This window comes from Pristiophorus japonicus, chromosome 13 (genome assembly GCF_044704955.1).
Source record: "Pristiophorus japonicus isolate sPriJap1 chromosome 13, sPriJap1.hap1, whole genome shotgun sequence".
Taxonomy (NCBI): Eukaryota; Metazoa; Chordata; class Chondrichthyes; family Pristiophoridae; genus Pristiophorus; species Pristiophorus japonicus.
This window is the reverse complement of record NC_091989.1, coordinates 180,124,899-180,150,099: the sequence shown is the minus strand read 5'-3', so window position 1 is coordinate 180,150,099 and position 25,201 is coordinate 180,124,899. Positions and strand designations below refer to the sequence as shown.

The 25,201-nt window shown below is 46.1% G+C and overlaps 1 non-coding gene across 1 annotated transcript; it reads right to left on the bottom strand.

Annotated features, from left to right (window-relative positions):
- Positions 1-13,308: 13,308 nt before the first annotated feature.
- On the bottom strand, positions 13,309-13,494 carry LOC139279074 (U2 spliceosomal RNA). The gene has a single exon (XR_011596401.1). It is a non-coding gene; the product is annotated as a U2 spliceosomal RNA (small nuclear RNA).
- Positions 13,495-25,201: the final 11,707 nt, after the last annotated feature.

The window sequence follows — 25,201 nt, the reverse complement described above, 5'->3', positions numbered from 1 at the left end:
TGGGCTGCTACCCCCATTGACCATTAACACAATTGACTTTGAATAGTGTTCAAATGGTACAAGATTTCATTGACTCACTGGCCCACTTTGGCTGTTCAACTATGATGCTATATTAACTGTAGAATTATAACCTTCAATTCGGTTTCAACTTCTTGTATTTGTTCACGGGACGTGGGCGTCGCTGGCAAGGCTGGCATTAATTGCCCATCCCTCAATTGCCCTTGAGAAGGTGGTGGTGAGCTGCCCTCTTGAACCGCTGCAGTCCGTGTGGTGATACTTTTTTATAGCGGTTTGATACAACTGAGTGGCTTGCTGGGCCATTTCAGAAGACAGTTAAGAGTCAACCACATTGCTGTAGGTTTGGAGTCACATATAGGCCCAGACAAAGTAAGGATGGCAGATTTGCTTCCCTGAAGGACATCGGTGAACCAGATGGGTTTTTACGACAATCCAGTAGTTTCATGGTCACCATTACTGATACTAGCTTTTTTATTCTAGATTTATTTAATTAACTGAATTTAAATTCCCCAGCTGCCGTGGTGGGATTTGAACTTATTTCTCTGTAATGTATTTGCTTCAAGGGTTCTTTGCTTAAGAATTCATAGCAACACATTGCCATTAAGAACTAGTTGGTTTATTAGCAAAGGTTGAACAATCACACTACACATTATCAGTTCATCCACCTGCCTCATCGTGGATTCCCTGAACCCAGCACTGGGGTTTTATTGAGTCTTGTGAACATCATGTGACTGGCTAAACCACTCACAACGCAACAGGCCTACAACTATTTTAGTTGCTCTTGTAAATCAAATTTCAATCAAGTGCCTCCTGATTAAACAATAAATGGTCAAATTAAAATCGGTTGCCGGGGTTGATGATGCACTCCAGTCCCTCCGGTGCCCACTTCTCACGGAAGGCCACGAGCGTACTGGTGGACACTGCGTGCTCCATCTCCAGGGACACCCTGGCTCGGATGTAACCGCGGAAGAGAGGCAGGCAGTCGGGGTGAACGGTCCCCTCGACCGCCCGCTGCCTGGACCGGTTGATGGTCCCCTTGGCCATGCCCAGTCCTACGAGAAGGCCCTCCGACCTGCCCGCTCCCTTCCGCACAGGGTGCCCAAAGATCAGGAGTGTGGGACTGTAGTGCAACCAGAATTTGAGGAGCAGCCCCTTCAGATATTGGAAGAGGGGCTGCCACCTCGCACATTCAACATAAATATGGAACACGGACTCCTGTAGACACAACTAGTCCAGTAACATAACCACTATGCTGCCGTTCCCAAACATGAGCCTAGAATAACTGTGGAATTATAACCTTCAACTCTGCTGTTTTCTCAGGTGGGGAGGGGTGTAACATCTGCTGTTTTTAATGTCCTGAATCCATATTAAACTATCATAAAGAACAGGTCTAACACCACATTTCCACCAGCTCGACACCATCCAGGACAAAGCAGGCCGCTTGATTGGCACCCCATTATCCACCTTAAACATTCACTCTCTTCACCATCGGCGCACCGTGGCTGCAGTGTGTACCATCTACAAGATTCACTGCAGCAACTCACCAAGGCTTCTTCAGCAGCACCTCCCAAACTCACAACCTCTACCACCTGGAAGGACAAGGGCAGCAGGTGCATGGGAACACCACCACCTCCACGTTCCCCTCCATTATCCTAAAACCTCTGTTAAAAAGAAAAGATTTGCATTTATATAGTGCCTTTCAAAAACACTGGGCATCCCAAAGTGCTTTGCAGCCAATGAAGTACTTTTGAAGCACAGTCGCTGTTGTAATGTAGAAAATGCGGCAGCCAATTTGTGCACAGCAAGCTCCCACAAACAGCAATGTGATAATGACCAAATAATCTGCTTTTGTTATGTTGATTGAGGGATAAATATTGGCCAGGACACCGGGGATACTGGGGCTACCTCCCCTGCTCTTCTTTCAAATATTGCCATGGGATCTTTTACATTCACCTGAGAGGGCAGACGAGGCCTCGGTTTAGCATGTCATCCAAAAAACAGCACCTCCCACAGTGCAGCGCTCCCTCAACACTGCACTGGAGTGTCAGTCTAGATTTTTGTGCTCAAGTCTTGGGAGTGAGAATTGAACACATGACCTTTGGACCCAGAGGCGAGGATGCTGTCCACTGAGCCACGGCTAACACTTTTAAGAAATGCGGAGAGGGAAGGTGGAGGGCCGGAGAGGTTGAAGGAGGGATTCCAGAAATCAGGAATTGATGCATGACTTTATCTTGTCGGGCCCCCTTATTATCTTACATGTTTTGTCAAGATCACCTCTCATTCTTCTGAACTTCAATGAGTTTAGGCCCAACCTGCTCAACCTTCCCTCATGTCAACCCCCTAATCTCCAGAATAAACTAATGAACTTCCTCTGAACAGCCTGCAATGCAAGTAGTTCCTTCCTTGAATACGGAGACCAAAACTGAACGCAGTACTCCAGGTGTGGCCTCACCAATACCCTATACAGTTGTAGCAGGACTTCTCTGCTTTTATACTCTATCCCCCTTGCAATAAAGGCCAACATTCCATTTGCCTTCCTGATTACTTTCTGTACCAGCATACTAACTTTTTGCGTTTCATGCACAAGGACCCCCAGGTCCCTCTGTACTGCAGCACTTTGCAAATTTTCTCCATTTAAATTATAATTTGCTTTTTTAATGTTTTCTGCCAAAGTGGATAACCTCACACTTTCTCACATTATACACCATCCGCCCAATTTTTGCCCATTCACTTAGATGATGCAGAGAGGATATTTCCACTCATGGGGCAAACTAAAACTAGGAGACATAGTCTCATAATAAGGGGTCGCCTATTTAAAACTGAGATGAGGAGGAATTTCTGCTCTCAGGGGGTTGTAAATCTGTGAAATTCTCTGCCCCAGAGAGCTGTGCAGGCAGTGTCTTTGAATATATTTAAGGTGGAGATAGGTAGATTTTTGTGCAATAAGGGAATAAAGGATTATGGGGAGCGGGCAGGGAGGTGGAGTTGAGGCCAAAATCAGATCAGCCATGATCTTATTAAATGGCAGATCAGGCTCAAGGGGCCAGGTGGCCTACTCCTGCTCCTATTTCTTATGTTCGTTATGTTTGACTCCCAAAGACAGCGACACATTAAAGCCGCAGCAAATTTGAGTTCTTCAGGGAAAATGTAAATACTGGAACGGAAACCATTTAGTTCGCTGCAATTTCAGCGGTGCTGTATGACAACACGGGGCCATTATTACTAATTACAAAGCAATAAACCATAATGACACCTACAAGGAAGCAGATTAATCGCCGCTTTCAAATCTTGGTAATTTAACGAAGTCAAAGCTTTCGGCAGCAAGCTGCTAATGAAATGAATAATTCCTATTTAATTTGGCACGAGGAATGCAATTAATCCTGCCTCTTAAATCAGTGGAACAACCTGACAATTGACCTTTGACATATTTAGTGTTCAGCAGAGTATTTGCACCAGCTCCCCTCACAGGCGTAGGGATCAGGCAGAGGATGGGGCAAGTGTCCTCGGTCACTTGGCAACGTGATGCTATCCTCCCTAAGCTCAGCAGGTGGCGCTGCAACAGAATGAATTGCACTCTGCAATTCGACATCCGACACCCGTTCAGACTGCACCTGCACTGCACCTGCCGTGGGCCTCGCTATTAACCCCTACATGGCGGGAGAGCGTGAAAAATTAAAGATGGGCAACGCTTCCCCTACCGACCCCGCCCTGTATATGCCTCCGTTGCTATGCTGATGGGTTTCGCGCTGTCATGCTGACTTCATTAACCTACTTACATCGTCCGCATGCCAGACACGAGACTCCCAAAGCAAGCGCTCTACTCGGAACTCGTCCACGGCAAACAAGCCAAAGGCGGGCAGACGAAACGTTACAAGGACACCCTCAAAGCCTCCCTGATAAAGTGCGACATCCCCACTGACACCTGGGAGTCTCTGGCCATAGACCGCCCTCAGTGGAGGAAGTGCATCCGGGAGGGCGCTGAGCTCCTCGAGTCCCGTCGCCGAGAGCGTGCAGAAATCAAGCGCAGGCAGCGGAAGGAGCGCGCGGCAAATCTGTCCCACCCACCCCTTCCCTCAACGACTATCTATCCCACCTGTGACAGAGACTGTGGCTCTCGTATTGGACGGTACAGTCACCGAAGAACTCATGCTAAGAGTGGATGCAAGTCTTCCTCGATTCCGAGGGACTGCCTATGAGGATATGATACGATGATGATTTAAATCGGGCTCCCGCGGTGCAATTGGGGGCCTCCGGTTTTCAGTTAACCGTCGCCACGCAGGTTTGCCAGGGCTCAGGGGCAAACCCTGCCAGTGACTGGGAGGTGGGAGCTGTGGGCTGCACCAAGTTGTGAGCCCGGAGGAGCAGGAGTGCTTCCCTCCCCCCACTCCTCCCCCCACCCACCCACCGCTCCTACCAGGCACCTCAAGGAAGCCTTCACCTCTGCCGATCGCGGTCTCCATCCCTCCCGCCTCACCCCCACCCCCGATCTCCAGCCGCACCCTCGCCCGATTGTTGGTGTGGGAAGGCAGGAAGTAACAAAGGGGGGAAGGGGGAAGGGAGGAAGGAAGGAATTGCATTTATAATAAGAACATAAGAACATAAGAAATAGGAGCGGGAGTAGTCCATTTTGCCCCTTGAGCCTGCTCCGCCATTCAATAAGATCATGGCTGATCTGACCTTGGCCTCAACTCCACTTCCCCGCCCGCTCCCCATAACCCTTGACTCCCCTATCATTAAAAATCTGTCGATCTCCACCCTAAATATATTCAATGACCCAGCCTCCACAGCTCTCTAGGGCAGAGAATTTCAAAGATTCACCGCCCTCTGAGAGAAGAAATTTCTCTTCATCTCCATTTTAAATGGGCGATCCCTTATTCTGAAACTATGCCCCTTAGTTCTAGATTCCCCCACGAGGGGAAACATCCTCTCTGCATCTACCCTGTCAAGCCCCCTTTATATAGCATCTTTCACGACCACCGGACGTCCCAAAGTGCTTTACAGTCAATGAAGTACTTTTGGAAGTGTAGTCACTGTAGTAATGTAGGAGAACTATGATATGGAGGAGGAACCAGGAGGGAGAGAATAATGTCTGTCTGTAATGGCGGGGCGGGGGAGAGGGTGGGGGGAACCTAATTGTACTGCGGGACTACGAATACTCTTGGCAGTCAAAACGCTGCACTCGCCATCGTCTCTAGAGTTTAGAAGACTGAAACATAGAAAATCCTTAAAGGGTTTGACAGGGTTAATGCTGAGAGAAAGTTTCCCCTGGCTGGGGAGTCTAGATCATGGGGGGGCGCAGTCTCAAACTAAGGGGTCGGCCATTTAGGACTGAGATGAGGAGAAATTTCTTCACTCAGAGGGTTTTGAATCTTTAAAATTCGCTACCCCAGAGAACTGTGGTTGCTCAGGCGTTGAGTATATTCAAGACAGAGGTTCAATACATTTTTGTGAACCATAGGAATCAAAGGAAATGGGGATAGTGCAGGAAGGTGGAGTTGAGGCCAAGGTCAGATCAGCCCTGATCTTATTGAATGGCGGAGCAGGCTCGAGGGGCCAAATGGCTGACTCCCACCCCTATTTCTGATGATCTTATGTCTCCGTGCCAGGGAATTGGTTCAAAAGGCTCAACGATGAGGACGTGCCGATGTTTGAGCTGCTCGATGAGATGGCAAAAAGCCTTCGCTAAAAAGCAACCCTGCTGATATGGTTTCATTATTTTTTTGTATTCTTGAATTTATGCTCGACGATTGTGAAAAAGTGTTAACGTTTCCAACAGTTGAGCTGCCAAAGAGAATGGAAAGCGTTGACAAGGGACACCTGCATTGGTCACCTGCCTTTATACAGATAGGCTCGTGTTTCTCCGCCCGCTGTTTGCAGCCAACAAACACAGGAAAAACGTCAAATCAATATATCGATTGTGTTATCTCCAAACCCCCTCCCCAACAGTTGCAGCACTCCAGGACTTTGGTGGAGTGAGTGCGATGGAAACAAGAGGGCAAGCCTGCCTCAACTCCACCTTCCTGAACCATCCCCATGGTTCACAAAAATCTATCAAACCTCTGTCTTGAATATACTCAACGACGACCATCCACAGCTCTCTGGGGTAGAGAATTTTATTCTTAACTGGCTGCTAACTGTTACAGCATTAAACCACTCCCAGAGAATAATGCCAACCAACGCGAAAACAGAAAAGTAACAACTTGCATTTATATAGCGCCTTTCACGTGGTAAATCATCCCAAGGTGCTTCACCGTGCATTATCGAACAATATTAGGGCCAAAAGCTTGGTCAAAGAGGTAGGTTTTCAGGAGCGTCTTAAAGGAGAAGAGAGAGGCAGAGAGGTTTAGGGAGGGAGTTCCAGAACTTAGGGCCCAGGCAGCTGAAGGCACGGCCACCAATTGTGGTGCGATTAAAATCGGGGATGCTCAAGAAGTTGGAATTGGTGGAGTGCAGAGATCTCAGAGGGTTGTAGGGATGGAGGAAATTTCAGAGATAGAGAGGGGCGAGGTCATGGAAGGATTTGAAAACATGGATGAGAATTTTTAAATCGAAGCTTTGCTCAAGCAGGAGCCAATATAGTTGTTTTTGTTGAAATAGCTTTCTGAATTGGGTAGAATGTGAGGCAACATGTTTCATTGCTAGCGTGTACGTAAATAAACAGACTAACTGAACCACAAGTAAAGTAACTTAACTGTGTCCTTTATAGCAACTCCCGAAATGGTGTCCCCAAACCAGCATGAACCAGCATGTTTACAGCAGTGTGTGAATAGCTCCCACAGGGTCCTAATGCCTGTCTAGTGTCCTGTAACAAACAGAGAGTATGAACACGACAGCGTGATGCTCCCAGAATTCTGAAATACAGACGTGCATTACAGGGTACGGTCGCGATTAAGTTACAGGATATTTGCCATATTCACCCATATGTGACTCAGTCACACATCAGCGTTGACTCTTAACTGCCCTCTGTGACTGTGCAGCGGTTCAAGAAGGTGGCCACCTTATCAGGATAGTTAAGCATGGTCAATAAATGCCGGCCTTGCCAGCGAATTTATCCCGAGAATTTATTTTTAAGAAAACACTCTGCAACTTAACCCCAAAGCGACCCACCTATCTCCCAGCTAACCCCGCTCCCTCAACCAGGGACTGGTTGTCCATTAGACAACGGACAAGCAGATTTTGAGTCCTTGCTAGATTTGTCGCACATGTCTTCAGTAAAACTGATGTCCAGACAGGAGCTAATTATCCCAAAACATCTGCTTTGTTAAACTTGGTAGACCTAGGGGTAAAGTAGACTTGCCGTTATTATTTTTAAATTCTAATTGAGAGCGGAACATTCTGGAAATTACAAGAGACAGAAGAATCATCAATGTCAACACTCCAGAACGAACGGCATCCCTGAATCAAGAGTTGAAAGAAAAAAAAGACTTGCATTTATATAGCGCCTCTTGAAACCTCAGGGCATCCCAAAGTGCTTTACAGCCAATGAAGTTCTTTTGGAGTGCAGTCACTGCTGTAATGTGGGAAACACGGCAGCCAATTTGCGCAAAGCAAGCTCCCACAAACAACAATGTGATAATGATAAGGTGTATTTAAGGGGAAGCTGGATAAATACAATCGAAAGATATGTTGATGGGGTTAGATAAATATGGTGGGAGGACGCTCGTGTGGAGCATAAATACCGGCAAGGACCAGTTGGGCCTAATGGTCTGTTTCTATGCTGTAAAATTCCAGACAATAATCTGTTTCAGTGATGTTGGTTGAGGGATAAATATTTACACAAGAATTTGGCATCCAGCGACGTACAGTCTCTACGTCCATTCAAACCAGGGACTCTGGAGTCCGTATGGACAAGATGCTCAAGTGTGTTGTGACCTCTCTCAGCCATTATAATCAGCATAAGCACACAACCACTGCATATCCTTCATCCTTCTCCCATTTCTTATTAAAACACACAATCTTGTACTCCAGCTGTAAAGGTCATCCAAAACAAGCATCTCAAACAGATGTGTTACAAATCACTTAGTTTAACTGCAGTTTATGGACAGCACTCCAGCATCTGCCCAGCACCAGGTTGTGTCATCTTCAAACCCATTGGGTCCCACTCCACCTTCTAACCATTGCAGCCATTCTAGCAACAAACTGACTTCTTTATTCTGGAATATGATTAGAATAATAACCAAAGGCAATCAGAACGCATTCATTTCAAAAGTTGCACTGTTCACAATATTGAATCAGGAAGTTCTCAGCTGACATTGTGCAGTTGAATTGCAGCACTGTAGTGTACTCCCACGAGTATGCCATCTGGTGGTGCAAATAGTGAATGGCAAACGTTTCATCTCAGTTCATTTAACCTTATTCATTTAAACGAAGGGTGAGGAAACCATAGAAAAAGAAAGAAAGACTTGGATTTCTATAGCGCCTTTCACAATCACCGGACGTCCCAAAGGGCTTTGCAGCCAATGAAGAACTTTTTAGCGTGGTCTCTGCAGCCAATCTGCGCACAGCAAGCTCCCACAAACAGCACTGTGATCATGACCAGATAACCTGCTTCAGTGATGTTGGTTGAGGAACAAATATTGAGCAGGACACCGGGGAGAACTCCTGTGCTCGTCTTCGAAATAGTGCCGTGAGATCATTCACGTCCACCTGAGAGAGCAGACAGGTTTAGCGTCTCATCGGAAAGACGGCACCTGACAGTGCAGCGCTCCCTCAGCACTGCCTTGGAGTGTCAGCCTAGATTTTTGTGCTCAACTCTTTGAAGTGGGTCTTCAATCTTCTGACTCAGAGGCAAGGGTAATACCAACTGAATCAGGGCAAGTTTCTACTAAAGCGAGTCTGAATGTTGTGAATCTGTTATGCAGCATTTGTTTCTTTACTTTATCAAAGCAGGTCCCTGCCAACTTATTACAATGTGATATACAGTGGTATCTGCTCAAGATTGCCCAGGTTCTAGATATATCTTGCAGAGCTCCCACTATCTAATGGCAGCAAAGTCATCAATATCAGCTCTTTACAATATACATTAATGATTTAGATGAAGGAATTGAGTGTAATATCTCCAAGTTTGCAGATGACACTAAACTAGGTGGCAGTGTGAGCTGTGAGGACAGGTTAGGTGAGTGGAAAAATGCATGGCAGAGGCAGTATAATGTGGATAAATGTGAGTTTATCCATTTTGGGGGCAAAAACACAAAGGCAGAATATTATCTGAATGGCGGAAGATTAGGAAAAGGGGAGGTGCAACGAGACCTGGTGTCATGGTTCATCAGTCATTGAAAGTTGGCATGCAGGTACAGCAGGCGGTGAAGAAGGCAAATGGTATGTTGGCATTCAGAGCTAGGGGATTTGAGTATAGGAGTAGGGAGGTCTTACTGCAGTTGTTAAGGGCCTTAGTGAGGCCTCACCTGGAATATTGTGTTCAGTTTTGGTCTCCTAATCTGAGGAAGGACATTCTTGCTATTGAGGGAGTGCAGTGAAGGTTCACCAGATTCCAGGGATGGCTGGACTGTCATATGAGGAGAGACTGGATCAACTGGGCCTTTATTCACTGGAGTTTAGAAGGATGAGAGGGAATCTCATAGAAACATACAAGATTCTGATGGGATTGGACAGGGTAGATGTGGTCAGAATGTTCCCGATGTTGGGGAAGTCCAGAACCAGGGGACATAGTCTTAGGATAAGAGCTAGACCATTTAGGACTGAGATGAGGAGAAACTTCTTCAGTCAGAGAGTTGTTAACCTGTGGAATTCCCTGCCGCAGAGAGTTGTTGATGCCAGTTCATTGGATATATTCAAGAGGGAGTTAGATATGGCCCTTACGGCTAAGGGGATCAAGGGGTATGGAGAGAAAGCAGGAAAGGGGTACTGAGGGAATGATCAGCCATGATCTTATTGAATGGCGGTGCAGGCTCGAAGGGCTGAATGGCCTACTCCTGCACCTATTTTCTATGTTTCTATGTTTCATCATAGGCGCTTCCTCAAAAGGAGGATGACTTGCTTCCACGCCAAAAAAGGATGAGGTCACAGGTGTTTCAATGAAGGACCTAACATTCCAGGTCCTGAACTACATCCTGAAGAGTGGAAGATGCCTGTGCGTGTATTTTTTTAACGTGTGGTGGCCGTTGCACACTAGCCACCACACGGGCTTGACAGAGCTAGGCCTTGGTCCAATGGCGAGGGTTAACCAAGACGACTGGAGACCTGCTCTGCTGCATGGACCGAGTGTGTACACATATCGCAGTATGGGCTGGCCCGTGCTGCCCCTGGGCCCTCGCCTCTCCTGGGCCCCGAACTCACTCCTCTCCTGGGCCCCGATCACCTCCCTCTACAATCTCTCGCCGCTTCTTTGCCCCGACATCGCCGCTCCTGCTGTACCTGCCCACGCTCCAATCAGGGACTTGGACCTTGATGATGTCCCTCTTCACTGCCGTCGCCCTCCTGCACCAGCTCGCGCTGTACCTTGAAGTGGTACACCGCCACGCTGCTTCAGGGGCCGCTCGCCGCTCCTTTTATGGCCCCGACCTGCCGCTGATGGTCTCTCGCAGGTCGGGGCCACCATGCTGCTCCAGGGGCTGCTCCAGCAGAGTATTGTCCCATCAATAATGTCAAGTTAAGCTGGACAAAAGAAACAATCAGATGAGGATCACTTTTTAAAGCTGGAACTGCATTTGAATCCTCCTCAAATCTCTCTATGGCCTTATTCCATCCAACCCCTGCAACCTACTTCAGCCCCCTTGTTTCCTCCAACTCCAGTCTACCGTGGATCTCTCTCCCTCTGCTCAACCATTGATGGCAGAGAGTACACACTCCTGCACTCTGGAATTCTCTTCCCAATTCCCTTTGACTTCCTGCCTCTCTGCTCTTCTTCAAAAGCCCCCTTTAAAAACTCTTTGATGGTGTCTTTGGAAATCTTCTCTAACTTTCTCCTGCTCCTCGCTCAGCATCCCTTGTAAAGCACCTTAGAATGTTGCACTGTGTGCAGTCTCTACATAAATGTCATTATTGGTGGGTTTGAAACCAGAGGGGAGACGAGGAGCATTTTTTTTTTGAACACAGCGAGTTGTTGTGATCTGGAACGCGCTGCCTGAAAGGGTTGTGGAAGCAGATTCAACAGTAACAGAAGGGATTTGTAGCAATGCTTGAAAAAGACAAATTGGCAGGGCATTGGGGAAAGAGCCGGGGGAGTGGGATTAATTGGATAACTCTTTCAAAGAGCCGGCACAGGCACGATGGGCCGAATGGCCTCCTTTTGTGCGGTATAATTCTATGAAAAAAACACTTTAAGAGATGCAAGTGTGAAAATCCTTCCGTCCACGGTGTCCTTCCCCTTTAATCATTTGGCCACACTGTGCTTCGCTCCATATTACACTGACCTATCAGCAAATCGGCTTTGTACTGCACTCTGGACATCATCTCATCCAGCTTTGCCCCTTTAGAATTATGGTGACTAAAACTGAATGGGTGTTAGCTGCGGCTCAGCAGAATATTCTTGTCTGAGTCAGAATGGTTGTGGGTTTAAGTCCCGCTCCAGAGACTTAAGCACAAAAATCTAGGCTGACACTCCCAGTGCAGTGCTGAGGGAGCGCTGCATTGTCAGAGCCGCTGTCTTTCAGATGAGCCATTAAACCAAGGCCCTGTCTGCTCTCTCATATGGATGTAAAAGATCCCATTGCACTATTTAAAAGAAGAGCAGGGGAGTTATCCCCGGTGGCCTGGTAATATTTATCCCTCAATCAACACCTACAAAAAAACAGATTATCTGATCATTATCACATTGCTGTTTGTGGGACCTTGCTGTGAGCAAATTTGCTGCCGCTTTTCTTGCATTACAATAATGAATGCATTTCAAAAGTACTTAATTGACTGTAAAGCACTTTGGGACATCCTGAGGTTGTGAAAGGCGCTATATAAATGCAGGTTCTTTTTCTATAAGGCTCATTAAATGCATTTGAAATGATCTTATTGAGTGATGTTCATTGTGGGATAAATATTGGCCAGGACCTATTCCTCTTCGCAGAGAGGTCAATAACCAGAGGGCATAGATTGAAAGCAAATGGTAGTATGTTCAGAGAGAATTTGAGGAGAAATGTTTCCACCCAGAGCGCGGTACGGTTCTGGAACTCACTGCCTGAAAGGGCAGTAGAGGGATAAACCCTCAAAGCATTTAAAAAGTACTTGGACACTTGAACTGCCGTAACCCACAAGGCTACGAACCAAGAGCTGGTCAGAGGGATAACGCTGGATAGCTCTTTATCGGCCGGCACAATGGGCCGAATGGCCTGCTTCTGTGCAGTAAATTTCTGTGATTCCGTGACACAGAGGACAATTCCCCTGCTCTCCTTCGAAAGTGTGTCGTTGGATCCTTTGCATCCACCCAAGAGGGCAGAGAGAGGGCTGCAGGGTTGGAGGAGAGGACAGGGAGAGGGTTGCAGGAGGTTACAGAGATATAACAGGGTGGTGGGGGAGTCAAGGCCAAAGGAGGGATTTGAACACAAGAAATAAGAATGGTAAATTTGAAACTTTGCCGGACCTGGAGCCAGCATAGGCCGGCAAGCACAGGGGTGATGAGTGAACGGGACTTGGTGTGAGTTAGGAGATGGGCAGCAGAACGTCATTTGTTCTTCAGTGGAGCAATACACATGGGGCAGCATGCCGGCTGCTCTGTGCCAGTTGCGTGTGAGGATCTGCGGGTGGCATAGGATCTTCGCAGAGCTTACCCTGCGATTTCTAGCTGCGCTTTGATGTGGGTTTCAGCGAAGTGTAGCTCCTGTTAACAATTTAAAAACTTCGCAAGTAAGTTAAGAGGCTACTTGTAAGGGATGGTAGTATTTATCTGACTCAGGTTTCTGTGCTCAGTTGCGCCCTGAGCAGAGCCTGCTGAAACAGGCCCAGTCATGTGCATTGTCGAGCTAGCTTCCATCAAGTGGCTGGGGCTGTACTGATTAATCACCCATTTTCTCGTGTCTCGAGAGTTTACTCCGTCCAACAGTGCACAACACACTGCTGAAACTCAGCAACAGAAGGTGGTGATCTCACACCGCTGCTCCTGCAACAGGAGGAAGGCGAACTTTAAAACGTCCCTAAGCAACGTGCTCAGGGAGGGCAGGGGACTTTGCAAAAGCTTTTTAAAAAATTAATTCACGGGATGTGAGCGTCGCAGGAAAATCTGCATTTATTGCCCATCCCAATTTAAATTTTTTTTTAAAAATAGGTTCATTCTTGTCAGATCAACTCCAGCGCCAAAGAACACTTTGCGCTACTATACTTGATCTTAGCCAAAAGGCCGAGAGGGGAAGCTGCACCGTTCCTGGAAACACTGCAATACCAGGGTCGGTGCATGGAGTGGACGGAGCAAGCCCCTGTTCCATCTCCCTGTTCCAAAAAACAATTTAATATTTGGTCCCCAGATAGGGGATATTAAACCGATAAGAACAGCTACTACACTTGATCTTAGCCAAAAGGATCCCAAAATGCCATTAACAATTGAGCGGCTCACTAGGCCATTTCAGAGGGCAGTTAAGAGTCAACCACATTGCTGTGGGTCTGGAGTCACATATCGGCCAGACTGGGTAAGGACGGCAGATTTCCTTCCCTAAAGGACATTGGTGAACAAGATGAGCTTTTAATGACAATCCAGTAGTTTCATGCTCACTGATATTAGTTTTTGTAATACCCACATAAGGGCAAGAGAGATATATGCAAATATCCCATAATACCCCACATAGAGATACCTGCCAATTTGGAGTAGGATTTGTATGTCACGCAACTTCATGCACCTTTGGGAATTTTTCTAAAATACTAGTGCCTCCCCTGTAGTATTGCTCGTAGGATTGCATGGATTGGATTCCGATTTTTGCTCTGTTTCCCCTGGTAACTGATGCTCAGCCAATGTCAGGGCGGCTTTGTGAGCAGGAGGATGGGTCTCGGTTTAGTCGGATGGGCCACTACATCTCATGTTTTGTAGAATGCGATTGGCTGCTTGGCTATCATTTTTTCAAATGTGGTCGGCAAATCAGGATGAGTCAAGGAGGAGGAATCTTTTCCATTGGGTGCATGTTGTGCATTTTGTGGAATGTGATTGGTGGGAATTGAAAAGTAGCGAATACCTAATTAGAGAGAGGCAAAAAAAAAGTCACTTAAACAATCATAAAGAAAAAAATAATTACAGACACATAAACATGAATTCAAATTGATAAAATTAGAAGTTTTGGAATGTTTAAATAGGTCTAAAGTCTAAGTGGTCATCTAATTGCCCTTATGTGGGTATTATGGGATATTGGCATATATCCCTATTGCCCTTATGTGTGGTATTATAGAATATTGTTTAAAATAATGAAAGGATTTGATAGGCTGGATAAAGAGGAACTATTTCCTCTGGTGGGGTAATCCTGAACTAGGAGGAAAAATTTTAATATTTGAGCTGGGCCATTCAGAGTGAAATCAGGGAGCACTTTTTCACACAATGGATGGTAAAAATCGATAACTCTTTCTCTTAGAAAGCTGTGGATGCTGGGGCACAATTGAAAATTTCAAGACTGTGATCGATAGATTTTTGTTGGGTCAGGGAATCGAGGGATATGGAACCAAGGCGGGTAAATGGAGTTGAGATACAGATCAGCCATGATCTGAATGAATGGCGAAACAGGCTCGAGGGGCTGGACAATTCCTGTATTTACTTTCCTGCGTCCAAAATGGTAACAATCAAGATAATTGTTAAGAAATAGTGTTTTCTTTTCCTCATGCACAGTCTGGGTGTAAAATCAATTAAAGTCTTTTTTTTCCCCATTTTCAGGTACAAGAAGGCACTCCTTTAAATACCATTGACTAATAAAAGACTCTAGCTGCTGAAATATCCCAGATCCCTTTAATTGATACCTGCGCATTTTAAAATTCCACACAGCATTGTGCTGTCAGCAAAATTCTTGAATAGACAGAGGTGAAATGGGGAACGAGTTTGCAAAGCCGACAGAGCCTTCCACTCTTGTGTGTCCCTGCATTGCCTCTTACGCCTCTCCGAGTGTTGGGGTGTGTAGAATGCTATAATCATAGAATCTTACAGCACAGAAGGAAGCCATTCATCCCATCATATTTGCGCCGGCTCTTCGAAAGAGCTGTCCAAATAGTCGCGCTGCCCTCCTGCTCGTTCCCCCTCCCCCCCGCCCCCCCGCCCAACCCTGCAAATTTTCCTTTTCAAGTATATATCTAATTCCCCTTTTGAAAGTTACTATTGAATCTGCTTCCACCGCCCTTTGTTACCTCGAGACTTGACTACTCCAATGCTCTCCTGGCTGGCCTCCCACATTCTGCCCTATGTAAACTTGAGGTCATCCAAAACTCGGCAGCTCGTGTCCTAACTCGCACCAAGTCCCGCTCACCCATCACCCCCTGTGCTCGCTGGCCTACATGGGCTCCCGGTTAAGCAATGCCTCGATTTCAAAATTCTCATCCTTGTTTACAAATCCCTCCACGGCCTCGCCCCTCCCTCCCTATCTCTGTAATCTCCTCCAGCCCCACAACGCCACGAGATGTCTGCCCTCCTCAAACTCTACCCTGTTGAGCATCCCTGTTTATAACCGCTCAACCATTGGTGGCCGTGCCTTCAGCTGCCTGGGCCCCTAGTTCTGGAATTCTCTCCCTGAACCTTTCTGCCTCTTTACCCCTCTTTCCTCCTTTAAGATGCTCCTTAAAACCTACCTCTGTGAACAAGCGGTCATCTGCCGAAATTCCTTCTTCTTCTGAGCCTCGGTGTCAATGTATTTGTTTTGTCTTATAACACTGCTGTGAGCTGCCTTGGGGCATTTTACTACGTTAAAGGCGCTATATAAATACAAGTTGTTGTTGTTGTAAAAATCAAAATGGCCCGTGGTGAGGAGTATGGCTTTGGAGTCTCCCTAACAGCACAGTCTGTTTATGTTTGCCAAGCAGCTGCAATAATCGTAGTACATGCAGTCAGACAAAAGGAATAAATGAACAACTGTATGACTATTGATCGGGGTAGGTGCAAGTGCAAGCTCTCTTCAGTTCAAAGAGTAAACCCAATCTCACTACAAATGGAGTGGCTGTATCGAGGGCAGAGCAAGCTAGAAAGGAGGAGAGCTCAGAACTCAACGGAGACAATAGCTCACTCAAAATTACCGTTGCACCAGAGATACTAAACAGGTAGTCCTGCAACTATTAAAAAAAAGACTTGCATTTATATAGCGCCTTTGACGTCTCAAAGGGCTTTACAGCCAATGAAGTACTTTTGAAGTGTCGTCACTGTTGTAATGTAGGAAACGCGGCAGCAAATTTGCGCACAAGCAAGCTCCCACAAACAGCAATATGCTAATGACCAGATAAACTGCTTTTGTTGTTATGTTGCTTGAGGGATAAATATTGGCCAGGACACCTGGGATAACACCCCTGCTCTGCCGTGGGACATTTTACATCAACCTGAGAAGGGCAGACAGGGCCTCGGTTTAACATCTCATCCAACAGTGCAACACTGCAACACTCCCTCAACACTGCACTGGAGTGCCAGCTTAGATTTTTGTGCTCAAGTACTTGGAATGGGATTTGAACCCACAACCTTCTGAACCCTAGGCAAGAGTGCTACCCACTGAGCCAAAGGAGACAGCACTGATACAATGATTGCACGGTGCTGGTGGGCAGCTGTACATTTTGGGCAATTGCGGGTGTGTCCATTAACACCCACGGATGCAAAGTCGCGGACACTGTACACATGGTTACCTGGTAGACGCATCCATTGGGCGAGACCAACCTGCTTGTGGGGGAGGGGGGGGCGGGGGCATTCATAAAAATTGACCTGTTAAATGTATTAAAGAGTTCATTTAAACTAGTTAGACACCCGTGTACTAGACTAATTTCCACACTGGATGTCTCATGTATCTTCTCTGATTAATTATTTTTTAATGTGACTGGAAAATCAGGAGACTCAAGGAGGAGAAATCTTTTCCATTGTGTGCATATTGTACATTATGTGGAATGTAATTAGTGAGAACTGAAAAGTAGAGAATACCTGATTAGAGAGCGGTAAAAAGACAATCATTTAATCAGTCATAAAGAAAATAAATTACAGACACATAAGCATCAAATAAAATTGATAAAGTTAGAGGTTTTGGAATTATGCAATAGTTGTCCACATTCTGGCCCCAAGTTTCCACATGATTTGCTCCTGATTTTTAGGAGCAACTGTTGGAGAACGGAGTATCTTAGAAATCGGAATTCTCCACATTTAAGTTTTCTGCAGTTCGAGTCAGTTAGAACAGTTTCACTTTTGAACAGAATTTCTTCTTCAAAAGGGGGCGTGTCCGGCCACTGACGCCTGATTTGAAAGTTTCCACAGTGAAAACGTACTCCAAACTAACTTAGAATGGAGCAAGTGAAGATTTTTGTAGGCCTGAAAAAACCTTGTCTACACATTAAAAAATCAGGCGCAGGTTACAAATTAGGCGTCCGGAACGAGGTGGAGGGGGGAGGGGGGGGGTGGAAGAGAAGTCATTACATTCTACAATAAATCCTTAGTTATACTTATACAAATATTATACAAATAATTCCAACCTGAATACAAATTTATAAGCAAAGAAAAGATTAAATAAACCACGTTCCTACCTGTGTGAAAGTGCTTCAGGCAGGGAGAAGGCTGCAGGAAGCCTCACAAGTTGAGGCAGCCGTTCCCGATGGTAGGGGGGGGAAACGCAGTGAGGGCCCGACCGACAGCAGCGGGGGGCAGGCAGGGAGGAGGCAGCCGTTCCCGACGGCAGGGGGGCGTGGGGGGGGAGGCAGTGAGGGCCCGACCGACGGCAGCAGCCGGGAGGCAGTAAGGACCCGACCGACCGCAGCGGGGGGCAGGCAGGGAGGAGGCTGCAGGAAGCCTCAGAAGTTGAGGCAGCCATTCCCAACGGCAGTGGCGGGGAGGTCCCCCTGCCATCGGTCGGGCCCGTTGGGAAACGGCTGCCTCAACTTCTGAGGCTTCCTGTAGCCTTCTCACTGCTGCAAGAAGCCTCAGTGCTGATCATGGAAGGGCAACGTGGTTTTATTAAAAAATTTTAAAAATTGAACAGCTACAAAGAACTACAAAAATGGCCGAGTGCCAATGTTTCCTTCACACTGCGCGTGCGCGAACGCTCCAACGCGCACGCGCAGGGTTGCCGGCACGAAAAAAACTCATTTAAATGGTACCCGCCCCCTCCTACTTACAAAATCGGCGCGAGTGGTAGGCTCCGCCCCCTGGGCGCCGCGCCAAGCTGACATCGAGCTGCAAAGCGCTTGAGAATAGCGCCTTTTTTTTCAGGCGCCGTTTTCGCCGCGAAAAACGGGCACCCAGCTCGGAGGGGCGCCTGTTGTGCCGCGTGTGGAAACTTGGGGCCTCTATGTGGTGATCTAATTGAGGTGTACAGTGGACACCTCAAGTCGCTGGAGAAATACCACCAACGATGTCTCCGTAAGATCCTGCAAATTCCCTGGGACGACAGACGCAGCAACGTTAGCGTCCTCGACCAGGCCAACATCCCCAGCATTGAAACACTGACCACACTTGATCAGCTCCGCTGGGCAGGCCACAAAGTTCGCATGCCAGACACAAGATTCCCAAAGCAAGCGCTCCACTCGGAACTCCTTCACGGCAAACGAGCCAAAAGTGGGCAGAGGAAATGTTACAAGGACACCCTCAAAGCCTCCCTGATAAAGTGTGACATCCCCACCAACACCTGGGAGTCCCCGGTCAAAGTTCGGCGTAAGTGGAGGAAGTGCATCCGGGAGGGCGCTGAGCACCTCGAGTCTCGTCGCCGAGAGCATGCAGAAATCAAGCGCAGACAGCGGAAAGAGCGTGCGGCAAACCTGTCCCACCCTCCCTTTCCCTCAACGACTATCTGCCCCACCTGTGACAGGGACTGTGGTTCTCGTATTGGAATGTTCAGCCACCTAAGTACTCATTTTTAGCGTGGAAGCAAGTCTTCCTCGATTCTGAGGGACTGCCTATGATGATGATGATGTTTAAAATGATGTCGAGGACTTGATAGGCTAGGTAAAGAGAAACCATTTCCTCAGGTGAGGGAATCTAGAACTAGGAGGAAAAATCTTACTATTTGAGCTCAGCCGTTCAGAGTGAAATCAGGGAGCACTTTTTCACAAAGAGCAGCAGAAATTGGGAATTCCCACCCCCAGAAGGCTACGGATGCTGGGGGATATTTGGAAACTTTAAGACTGTGATAGATAGATTTTTGTTGGGTCAGGTTAACGAGGGATATGGAGTAAAGGAGCGTAAATGGAGTTGTGGTGCAGATCAGCCGTGATCTGATTGAATGACAGTACAAACTCGAGGGGCTGAATGGTCCTTTCCTGTTCCTAATGTTACTATGAAACACTTGACCTCGTATGGCAGCAAATTCTTAGCCGAGTTAATTTTATGGCTTTTACTTCGATACGTGTTGCACTGTCACTGACCCAGACACTCTGACAACTTTCTGTCGTTATCTGTTATCTCCTCTCATCTTTATGGGATTTTAAGTATATGCCTCCCTTTCAGAGATTGAAACAGTAAATCATTGCATAACCCTCAGATTAACCCACATTATATGTTTGCTAAATAACCAAAAGTTCCCACATGAACTATGATTAAAGTTATGAAGAGTCTTGTCAAGTGGAATTGCAGGATGAGTCTGGAACTGAAGGCTTTAACTCAAGGCTTTATCAGTCTATTTTTTTTCTGCAGGGAATAGTTTGATGGTGCAAGCTATTGGATCTGGCAATGGCACGCCAACATACGGTAAATGCAGAGAAGTCAAGATAGACTGCTAGACATTTGGGAAGGAGGAGGGTGAGAGGATAACCTAATAAAAAAATTAAACGTCTCTATGTAAAAATAATTGGTTGACAAATTCCTCAACGTGGTCATCAGGTATTGATTAATTCACCTCGATCATTGTATACTTGCCATAGAAGGAGTGCAACAAAGGTTCACCAGACTGATTCCTGTCATGGAGGGGGGATTGTCCTATGAGGAGTGATTGAGCAGACTAGGCATATCCTCTAGAGTTTAGAAGAATGAGAGGTGATCTCATTGAAACATACAGAATTTTTACAAGGCTAGACAGGGTAGATGCAGGGAGGATGTTTCCTCTGGCTGGGGAGTTTAGAACCAGGGATCACAGTCTCAGAATAAGGGGTCGATCATTTAGGACTGAGATGAGGAGAAACTTCTTCAGTCAGAGGGTGGTGAATCTTTGGAATTCTCTACGCCAGAGGGCTGTGGAGGTTCAGTCTTTGAGTATATTCAAGACAGAGATCGATAGATTTTTTTTGACTCTAGGGGAATCAAGGGTTTTTTTGATTTTTTGATTAAGGGGATCATGGGATATGGGCACACTGCAGGAAATGGAGTTGAGGTCGAAGATCAGCCATGACCTTATTGAATGGCGGAGCAAGCTTAAGGGTCCGAATGGCCTACTCCTGCTCCTAATTCTTGGCCCTGAAATTCCAGTCAGAGGCTTCTTTCGAACGAACGCCTCCGACCGGTGAATTTTTACGAATTTACCTGGTCGTCCCGGAGGCCTTCTCTTCCCGCGTTGTGAAGCGCGCTCCCGTCCTCCAGGTTCCCACGCAGAAGGTGCAGTCACGTGTGACTGCTCAACCAATCAGGTACAGTATTCCACAGCATTCTCATTAATAGCAATGAGAATGCCGTATCTACGAATTCTCATTGCTATTAATGAGGAAAAAAAACAAACACATTAAACACCATATTAAAAAATAAAAATAAAACCTCATATAATGAAAATTAATTGAAATTAAAGTTAATAAGTGTCTTAGAAAAAATATATATTTTTCCAATTTTTTTTAACGTTTATTAAAATGATGGTTTAAAATAAACTTACCGCAGTGGGCAGGGTTTTTAACAAAAAAATGTGTTTTTTTTCATTTTATTTTATTATGTTTTTGTATGTTTTAAAACTCTTACACCTGTAAAAGTAGGCTATGCGCCTGCTTTTATCAGGCGCAAGAGTTTTCAGGACACTGCTCGTGTTTCTGCTCCTCTCTCATCTCACCAGCTTTGACTTATCTTTCAAAGTTCATGATCTTGATAGCGGGTCATTGCAAAGACTTTCAGTAACTCCACTAAAATCTCCTCTTCGGTTGTCACTACAGGGTCAAATCCGTAGCATGTTCCCAATTTAAATTAATCATCTCATAAAGTGACTGAGGACAGGAAGCTTACAAACGGTTCATTGGAGAGATAAATGTTATTGGTCTTGAATCGAATGCTGTTGATAGATTTCCCTATCTAAGTACAGTGTGTGTAGTATGTTAACTTTAGATGAACACAATGGGATTTATATTACACTGTCTGAAATAGAGAGAGGCAGTAAATATACTGCAAATGAATTCATAGACTATAGAATCATACAATAGTACAGCACAGAAGGAGGCCATTCGGCCTATCGGGTCTGCGACGGCTTTTTCGAAGAGCATTCCAGTCAGTCCCACTCCCCCGCTCTTTCCCCATAGCTCTGCAATTTATCTCCTTCAGGTATTTATCCAATTCACTTTTGAAGGCTACTATTCAATCTGTATCCACCTCCCTATCAGACTGCACATTCCAAATCCTAACCACTCGTTGCGTAAAAATCATTTTTCTCATGTCGCCTCTAGATCTTTTGCTACAGATCTTTGTGAATCTGTGCCCTCTGGAAACAGTTTCTATTTATTTACTCTGTCTGAACCCATCATGTGTATTCATTTCACTTTCTGTCATTTCGATCTGCTTATTGCGCCTTTGGATATACTTTACATTGGATTATATAGGCTATACAGCAGAGAAACAGCCAATTCGGCCCAACCTGTCTATGCCGATGTTTATGCTCCATTCAAGCCTCCTCCTGTCTTTCCTCATCGAAATCTATCAGCATAACCCTCTATTCCATTCTCCCTCATAGGCATGTCAAGCCTCCCTTTAAATGCATCTATACTGTTATGTCTGTAATGTATCTATGAGTGACTCCACGAGGCAATGAGTTGTACTCAAACTGTAATGACCTTGGTCCTTTATTCATAACTCCAGAGTGAGGCAGCCGCATGGTGGCTACCCTTTTATACAGCCCCTGCCACCAGGGCGGAAACCTCGGTCTCCACCAGTTGCACCCTCTAGTGGTGCCAGCATAGTATATACACAGTGTAAACCTTATTGATAGTACATCAGGTAAACAAGTCTCCATCTTATGCAACTATACAGTGACTACACAGAGAGTATATCTACAGTCTGCATAAATAATATATATTATTCGCTTCAACCACTCCCTGTGGTAGCGAGTTCCACATTCGCACTACTCTCTGAGTAAAGAAGTTTCTTCTGAATTCCCTATTGGATTTCTTGCTGACTATCTTACATTGATGGTCTCTAGTTATGCTCTTCCCTACAAGTGGAAACAATCTTTCTGTATCAACTTTATCAAAACCTTTCATGATTTTAAAGACCTCTATTAGATCACCCCTCAGCCTCTTTTCAAGAGAATAGAGACCCAACCTGTTCATCCTTTCCTGGTAGGTGTACCCTCGCAATTCTGGTATCATCCTTCTAAATCTTCTCTGCACCCTCTCCAGTGCCTCTATATACTTTCTATATGTCAACCAAAAAATGCACACTGAATTCCAAATGTGGGCTAACATAGCGGTATCTATTTAAAACATGTTCAAAATGTTAATGTTACCATGAAATTAGAATGATGCAGCACAGACGCAGGCTATTCGGCCAATCGTGCTGGTGCTGGCTCTTTGAAAGAGCTTTTCAATTCGCCCCACGCTCTCCCCTCATTCCCTGTCGCCCTGCAAACGTTTCCTTTTCAAGCGTATATCCGGTTCTCTTTTGTAAGTTGCTAGTGAATCTGCTTCCGCCATCCTTTCGGGGCAGTTAAACGCTGCTGCGAACCTAGGCTCCTTCCCTCCCTTAAAGGGAAGGGCCATCGCTGCAGGCTCTGGTCGCAGGCTCTGTGGGCCCCATCAGCCCCATGTACTCCAGGAGAATGTCGGGCTGATCGAGCCCGGCTCATGGGGGAAGCGAAAAAATGGAAAATAACCATTGCAACAATTTTTTCACTCACCTCTCACCCACCTCTAACTCCAGTGCAATTTCGCGGGAGCCACTAGCCCCCCCACGGGGAAATAGTTTGCCCCTTGGAGGCACTAACGGCAGTCGCAAATGATGTGAATTTCTCCCCCTTGGAGGGGGAGCTCCCCGGGTCCACGTCGCTCTCCAACCGGTACTCTGTTCTCAGTACAGGGTGGGAGCGATGGTGGCACTGGAGAATGCAGCCAGAGCCAAGTTCACGGCTCCACAGGTGGCTCAGCTGCATGGGGGGGGTGGAGGAAGAAGAATGGACGAGCTATAGTGGTAGGGGATACAATAGTCAGGGGAGCAGACAGGCGTTTCTGCGGCCGCAGACATGACTCCAGGATGGTATGTCGCCTCCCTCGTGCCAGGGTCAAGGATGTCACTGAGCGGCATTCTGGGGGGAGAGGGTGAACAGCCAGAAGTTGTGGTTCACATCGGTACCAATGACATAGGTAGGAAGAGGGATGAGGTCCTGCAGGCAGAGTTTATGGAGCTAGGAGAGAGATTAAAAAGCAAGACCTCAAAGGTAGTAATCTCCGGATTACTACCAGTGCCATAAGCTAGTGAGAGCAGAACTAGGAGGATAGAGCAAATGAATACATGGCTGGAGAGATGGTGCAGGCGCGAGGGCTTTAGTTTCCTGAGGCATTTGGGACCGCTTCTGGGGGAGGTGGGACCTGTACAAGCCGGACAGGTTGCACTTCAACAGAGCTGAGACCAATATCCTCACAGGGTGGGGGGGTTGCTAGTGCTGTTGGAGAGGGTTTAAACTAGCTTGGCAGGGGGATGGGAATCTGAAAAGGGATTCAGTAGGGAGGGGAGTAAAGCTGGAATTAGAAAGCAAACATAAAGAAAGTGAGCTTGAAGGAGAGAGGAAACAAGCAGGAAAAAAGGATAAAAAAAACAAACTTAAAGGCACTTTGTCAAAATGCACATAGCATTTGTAACAAAATAGATGAGTTGACGGCATAAATTGAGACAAATGGGTATGATCTGATAGCCATTACAGAGACATGGTTGCAAGGTGACCAGGACTGGGAACTAAATATTCAGGGTTACTTGACAATCCAGAAGGACAGACAGAAAGGAAAAGGAGATGGGGTAGCTCTATTGATAAAGGATGGAATCACTGCAATAGTAAGAAACAATATTGGCTCAAATGATAAGGGTGTTGAAACAGTTTGGGTGGAGATAAAGAACAATAAAGGGAAAAAGTCACTGGTGGGCATAGTCTATAGGCGCCTTAACAGTAGTAACTCTGTTGATCGGAGCATAAACCAGGAAATAGTGGGGGCTTGTAAAAAGGGGACAGCAATAATCATGGGTGATTTTAACCTCCATATTGATTGGACAAATCAACTTGGTCAGGGTAGCCTTAGGAGGTGTTCATCGAGTGCGTAAGGGACGGGTTCCTTGAGCAGTATGTAATGGAACCAACCGGGGGCAGGCTATCTTAGATCTGGTCCTGTGTAATGAGACAGGATTAATAAACAATCGCCTAGTAAAGGAGCCCCTCGGAATGAGTGATCACAGCATGATTGAATTTCAAATTCAGAAGGGGGGTGAGAAAGTTTGATCTCTAACCAGCATACTAAGCTTAAATAAAGGAAACTATGAAGGTATGAGGGCAGAGTTGGGTAAAGTGGACTGGGAAAATAGATTAAAGGGTAGGACGGTTGATACTTTTGGTGTACGTTTAAGGAGATATTTCACAACTCTCAAGAAAAATATATTCCAGTAAGGAGAAAAAGATGTAAGAGAAAAGATAGCCATCCGTGGCTAAATAAAGAAATAAAGGATGGTATCCAATTAAAAACAAGGGCATACAAAGTGTCCAAAACTAGTGGGAGGACAGAAGACTGGGAAGCTTTTAAAAGCCAGCAAAGAACAAAAGGGAAGTTAGACTATGAAAGTAAACTAGCACAAAATATAAAAACAGATAGCAAGAGTTTCTATAGATATATAAAAAGGAAAAGAGTGGCTAAAGTAAATGTTGGTCCCTTAGAGGACGAGACCGGGGAATTAGTAATGGGGAATATGGAGATGGCAGAAACTCTGAACAAATATTTTGTATCAGTC